Below are 7,155 nucleotides of genomic sequence, written 5' to 3' on the forward strand. Positions count from 1 at the left end.
TGTTGTATGTTTTTGGTATGACCATGCCAACAACAGTTTTGCCATAATGCTTTTTTGATGACAAATGAACAATAGAGGGACTGTTTATCACCACAAACTACTCTTTTTACTTTTTTCTTTCGTTTGTGAGCTATAAACCTCCCAAATCCCACTCGAACTAGCCGTTAAGACCTGGACTTTGAGCTACGCAATTTTTTAATGCAAATCCTGCCAGGTGAAGTAAAAAATAATGCAAATGTATGTAAGAACAGAATTAAACAGCCGAGTGTGCAATCTTTTCCAAGCTGTTTGAAAAGCCACATATTAGTCTTTTACGTCACGTCGCTGCAGCCAGTGTTGGTGATTTCCAGTACTTTCAGATGTGAATCAGCACATCAAAATAAATAAATATATATATATCTATAGATATATATATATATCTATAGAATTTGAATTTGATATCTATATCTATAGATATCTATATATCTATAGATATAGATATCAAATTCAAATTCAAATTTTATTTGTCACACACACACAACCATACACAGTATGACATGGGGGTGAAATGCTTGTAGCTGTACAATGCCCGACCATTAAATGACAGAAGAAAAGTTTTACAATATTTACAATTTACTACAAAAATTTACAAATTAATTTAGGAATTTACAGTAAAGAATGTGCAAATAGCAGAAGAGATTATAAAGATAAGGATTATAAATTATAGGAATTATAGGATTATAGGAAATGTGTGGTGGTGCGTGTGGTGACGTGTGTGAGAGTCCAGTCTTATAGTGACGTGTTTGGGAGAGTCCAGTCCTACACCTGGTTCAGGCCCCGAATAGCCTGGGGGAAGAAGCTCCTCCTCATTCTCTCTGTTTTGGCCTTAAGGGAGCGGAAGCGCTTCCCAGACCTCAACAGTGAGAAGAGTCCATTGTTGGGATGGGAGAGGTCCATCATAATCTTCCTAGCTTTGGACTTGCACCGCTTGGTGTAGATGGACAGCAGGTCAGGGAGCTCTGATTGAATGATGCGTTCTGCCGAGCGCACCACCCTTTGCAGATCTCGTCTGTCCTGCTTTGTGCTGTTCCCAAACCAGGTGCAGATGTTTGCCGTCAGGACGCTCTCGATGGTGCAGGAGTAGAAGTTCTTGAGCACCTTCAGTAGCAGATGGAAGTCTCTAAGTCTTCTGAGGAAGAAGAGACGCTGACGGGCTTTCTTAACCAGGGTGTTGATGTGGCAGGACCATGACAGGTCCTGAGTGATGTGGACACCCAGGTATCGGAAACTGTCCACTCTCTCCACTGGCGTGCCACTGATGATGAGGGGTTTGTAATTCCTCGCCTGCTTTGTAGTGAAGTCCACAATCAGCTCCTTAGTCTTGCTGATGTTTAGGAGGAGGTTATTCTCCTGGCACCAGGTCTCCAGGTTCCTAATCTCCTCCAGGTAGGCCGTCTCGATGTTGTCGGAGATCAGGCCCACAACAGCAGTGTCGTCAGCAAACTTGACAATGGAGGTGGTGTCGGATGTGGCTACACAGTCATAAGTGTACAGTGAGTACAGCAGGGGGCTTAAAACACAGCCCTGAGGCACTCCAGTGCTGAGTGAGATGGAGGGGGAGACTTGTTTTCCCACCCTCACTGATTGGGGTCTGTCTGTGAGGAAGTTGAGGATCTACTGACACAGTGATGAGCTGAGTCCTAGATCCGTCAACTTGGTGAAAAGCTTAGAGGGAATTATTGTGTTGAATGCTGAACTGTAGTCCACGAACAGCATCCTAACATAATTCCCTCTGCCAGTGTCCAGGTGACTCAGGGATGTGTGGAGCAGGTGAGATATGGCATCGTCTGTGGAACGATTAGTCCGGTAAGCAAACTGAAGTGAGTCGATGGTGGCAGGAAGTGAAGAAGTGATGTGATCTCTCATCAGTCTTTCAAAACACTTCATCACAATTGAAGTCAGTGCTACTGGACGGTAGTCATTGTGGCAAGCGGGCTGTTGTTTCTTTGGAACAGGGACAATAATGGACTGTTTGAAGCACGTGGGAACCACAGCTTGGGCCAGGGAGAGGTTGAAGATCTCCGTGAACACCGGTGCTAGTTGATCAGCGCAGATATATAATTATTAATTTCTCAGTTATAAGAAACCCACAAAGAACACAAATATTTATGTGTAATGTGTGTCCCTGGATATTGAATTTTTAAAAAATGTTTTAGTCAGTTTGGTCTTAAAACTCAACAAAGTTTTAAGAGATTTAAAAGATATTTTTGACTTTTTGCAAAATGCAAGCTGGATGCATGAAAATTTGTCTGGCACATACATGATTGAGAACACAAGAGCTTTAAAACGATGTTGGCTGAGTAAAGAAAACATTGTTTTCTCATTGACTGGCGGTATATACATATTTCAATAAAATGTACTTAATATTTTAATAGCTATGTCACTTTTCCATTAGTGTCACTATCACTGTAAATTTTACAGTGATAGTGATGAGAGAAGCTTAAAATGAGCTGGCAGTTTTTCATGACATTTACTAGCAATAAATGTCATAAATGTCTGCTTTTAAGGGTTAAACCTCTTGTCTTCAGGGTTCTTGTCCTTAATGTCAAAATCTTTGTTTACAGCCACACTTTAATATTGTGGTATAACAGGAAAGCAGGTTTCATGCTGTATTTTTGTACAGACAGTAACTAAGTGCGAGGCTTCCCCCATTTTCTTCCTCTCTCCCTTCAGGCTTCACTGGGCAGTCATAATCATCCATTATGTATTTTTCCATTAATTCTCAATATGTGTGTGCTGCCAGCAATAATCAGCCTCTGTGAGAGTTACATTCGTTTTCCATCTGATATAATGCTTAATTGAATCAAACTTTTTATGGATGCTGATTAGGACTCTGGAGACATTCTCAGGAGAGCAATGCAAAATGCCAACACCTTGGAGAAGGCTGCAAATAACAATTAGCAACGTGCACCACTGAGTTAACTCATCATGAAAGGATTATAAAAGCTTGGATTACCATTAAGAAGATCAGATGTCTATTCAGTAATTTAAAAAAAGATGTTTTTCATTCTGTTTATTTATGATGAAACAAACCTGATCAGCAGTATGAAGTTGTATTCATAGCGTTCATAGTCTTCCTGTGATACCCACTCTGACAGCTAATGCTGGCTTTCTCCACATCATTGACAGCTGTAGTTTATGCTTAGCCAAAATGCTGACGATAGATGTTAAATTTGATGCACTAACAACGAACAACTCTGCCAGCAGTTGTAAACAAACTAGATGTAGAATATGGCAATGAATGCAAATTCATCTCCAGCACTGTCAAACAAACCCAGTGGTAAACCAACCACGGTTTTCATTGGTGCTGCATTTAAACTTAGATCTGAAATAGGCTTTAATTAGTTTAATGACCCTGTAGCATATATTCAATTCAATTCAATTCAATTCAATTCAATTCAATTGTATTTATACAGCGCCAAATCACAAAAAACAGTCGCCTCAAGGTGCTTTATAATGTAGGGTAGACCCTACAATGATACATACAGAGAAAAAAAACCCAACAATCATATGACCCCCTATGAGCAAACACTTTGGCGACAGTGGGAAGGAAAAACTCCCCTTTAAAAGGAAGGAAGCTCCGGCAGAACCAGACTCAGGGAGGGGCGGGGCCATCTGCTGTGACTGGTTGGGGTGAGAGAAGGAAGCATAAAAGATGGACGCAGCTAGTGACATCACCTGTAGGTTTCTGCAGTCTCATTTTGAACTCTCAAGATCAGATTGTGATTGAAAAGTCTTTAGCTAATGAGTGTATGGTTCAAACCACAGCTAATCCTCAATTTGTGAAGGTAGTGTGAGCAATGTTTACATAGTAAATTCACAATAGGAGCAAATAAGGACCACAGCATTACCAACTTCTAAGCCCTTTTGTTTCTGACTTAATTTGAATTTAATTTCATCTGTTTCAGTACTTTTCCAGTGATCCTTTGAATAGCTTTACACTGATATGATATACAAAGTACCTGCAGAATTTCAGACACCGTTTAGTTTGACTTTAGTTCATATTAAATATTTAGGGACCTGGACACACGTGAAAAACAAATTTGTACTATCCCATTCTCTATAACCCATTTCTGCTAATCCAGTACTGTTCATCATAGCCATCTCCTACTTTCTCTTCCTTCCTCTCTACCCGACTCTCCTCTCTTACCCTCTTCATCTCAAGCCTTCATTTTTCTCTCACATGCCCTCTTCCCGCTGTCAGTTTCCCTTTCTCTGAAGCTCATCTTCTGTGTGTATCTGTCTTTATCTTTTGTCTCCGTCTTTTCTTATTTTCCCCCAAACCTACTTTCATAAAACCATCTCTGACAGCACAAATATAAAAAAACTTACCTCACCTGCTTCCCCCCCTCATTTTTCTCTGCTTTTCCCTGTGCTGCGAGAACTGAACACCGAATGAGTCACAGAGCAGAAATCCTAACACGAAGATAAAATAAGACAAAAAAAAAATCACTGTTTTTACTGCCTTGTGTAGCTGACACTCTTTTGCCATCTGCCTGTCGCCTTTTACTTCTTTCATTATTGAATTTACTTTTTTTCTCTCCTGTTTGACATAGTGGCTCCCAAATGCTTTCAATGTCAAAATTCCAACTCCAGTGCTGTTTTTAAAACTTAGCTTTTGTCTTAAAAAAGTAGAATCCCCACTACAGCATCTCACATTTTGAACATTGAAGACAACCGAATACACCAACTTTTAGGATTTTAGTAGTTATGTTACAACCACAGGAAACACTTATATGTTAAAGGTTAATTCTGGCAGAATTCAATGAATGTGGATACAAAACAGAAAAGGAATAAACTTGAAGGTTAAAAAAGGAAGGGCATCACGGTGGTTAACACTGTTGCCTCACAGCAAGAAGGTCCTGATTTCAATTCCTCCATCATGTCGGCAACTTTCTGTGTGGAGTTTGCCTGTTCTCCCCGTGTTTGCGTGGGTTCTCTCCGGGTGCTCCGGCTTCTTCCCACAGTCCAAAGACATGCAGTTAGTGGGGATAGGTTAATTGGAAACTCTAAATTTCCCTCTGAAAAGCACATTACCATGAACTGAACTGCCAATATTGTCGCTATCAGTTATGATACAGCATTGGTTTTGGGTTATGTTCAGATATCTCACACAAATTACTTGATACATTTATTGCTTATTTCAGTATCTGTAAACATACAGCTACTCTTCATATGCACAGCTGCAGCTCCTCCAGCTGCTGTCTTTGTCTGTGCTGGTTGAAGCTGCAAGTAGATAGATCTAATAATAAAATGATTGCTGCATCTGTGGTTATATCTGCATTGCATGTGTTTGTGCATTTTCCACTGTGTCACAATACAAAGGATTGTTACTAATACACCACAGTAATTCATGAATTAATAAAACCAGCACAACCATGTCACTGCACACACACAAACCCCTGCGAAAAGCTAATAATAAACCATGCCTCAGATATAGTGTTTACAGCTAAAGCATAGCCATGACTGTATTCACAATTATACCAAGCATGTCTCCCTGCAGACCTTGACAGCAGCAAGTTTTAGCCTAATAATGCACTGGAGCAATGCTAGCTAGAGCTAGCTTCATTAAGTTGTTCTAGCTATGTGTTCAACTACAGCGGTACGGTACTGTATCTAGATAATAACATGAATCATCATCATACTAATAATAAAAAAAGGGTTTACAAAGTGCACTGACAGATGGGCAAAAGTGGAATACTCATAGAAAAAGCGTAAACAAAGAGCCATAAGAGTCACATGAGAAACACACACATGGACACACAATGAAAATTAAAAATGAAACACCCTTAAAAAATATTTTACATTTTTGGTATTACATAAAATAAACAAAGTAACAGATGAAAACCAGAGAATACACACACAGCAGTAACTACCTAAAATACTCACATGCCATCGCAAAAGTGGAAAGCTCGATCTCCTCAGGTAGATTTTTCCAAAGGTGAGGGCCTCCTTTAGATCTAATCCTTGACTTGGGAACAGCCAGGAGGGCGGCACCTGAGCTTGGTGCCAGACCACGACAATTTTTAAAGTGGTGAGTAAAATCTTAAAGTTGATTGTAAAGTGGGGAGATGCTGTCTCCCAGAACCTGTAATGATTAGTTATGGTGATGCATTTGTGTCTTTAGGCTCTGCGTAGGTATTTGCAGACGCAGAGTTTACGGAGAGGGGTTCTAAACCTATGCAGACATGTGCGATCCTCCATAAATCTAACACCACCAAGCGTGATGTGGATGTTGCTGTGGTAGGTCGCTGATTGGCTGAAAATAACCAGAACAGGAACAGGAGTACCAGCTGAGTTTACCACAATGATAAAAAAGCATGAGATACATACAGCATCCACAGACAGTGGTTGGAATGGATGCTTTAATTTGCTTTTTTATCACTCTGCTTCACTTCAGCCCTTTGTATGTTATAACTTTGCTCTTGTCCATTGCTGTCAAGGATCAACAAGATGAACAAAAGGAGCCCACAGCCAATTTGTTTCCTCCTAGTGACAATAAATGGCTACAAGATGTAAAGACAATCTGCAGAAGCTCTCCATAGTCTGTGCGTAGGACCACCACAGGACCATGTTTCCCCCGCATGAAGCTGAGCCGCTGGAGTCTCAACCAGGTGGAGGCGAGAGTGACCTTTCATTAATGCCAGAGAGGAGGGAGTCGCAGAAGCAAGGCTGAGCAACTTTTCAATGCGTGGTTCAACCCTGAGAGCATTAATGTGGTTAAAATAAAACTCCATCATTCTTTAAAGACAATGAAAAATTTAAAAGACATTATGACTGATCATGGCTGAGATGCATAACAACCAGTCTGCCTCAGTGACTGATAAAAGAGTGAAACAGCTCTGCAGCAGTAACACTGATAGACTGACAGCTCGAAGAGAACTTAAATGCACTCGGGGTAAATTGCACAAGAAGCCTTGTGGGCCATTTTCTTCATCATCTCATCCTGGGGAAAAAACAATAAAACTACTTAAAAATGTGTCAAAGAATATGCCATCTGAATTTAAATATGAAAAAGAATCTAGGACAGCTCGCTCGCTCTCAATTAGCTGATCCAGCTGAACTGTGCTGAGAGTATTTTACTGAAACTGGAGTCGGTAAAAGGATGAGAGCAAT

The sequence above is a fragment of the Aulonocara stuartgranti genome, assembly GCF_965226115.1.
Source record: "Aulonocara stuartgranti genome assembly, chromosome: 19".
Classification (NCBI taxonomy): Eukaryota; Metazoa; Chordata; class Actinopteri; order Cichliformes; family Cichlidae; genus Aulonocara; species Aulonocara stuartgranti.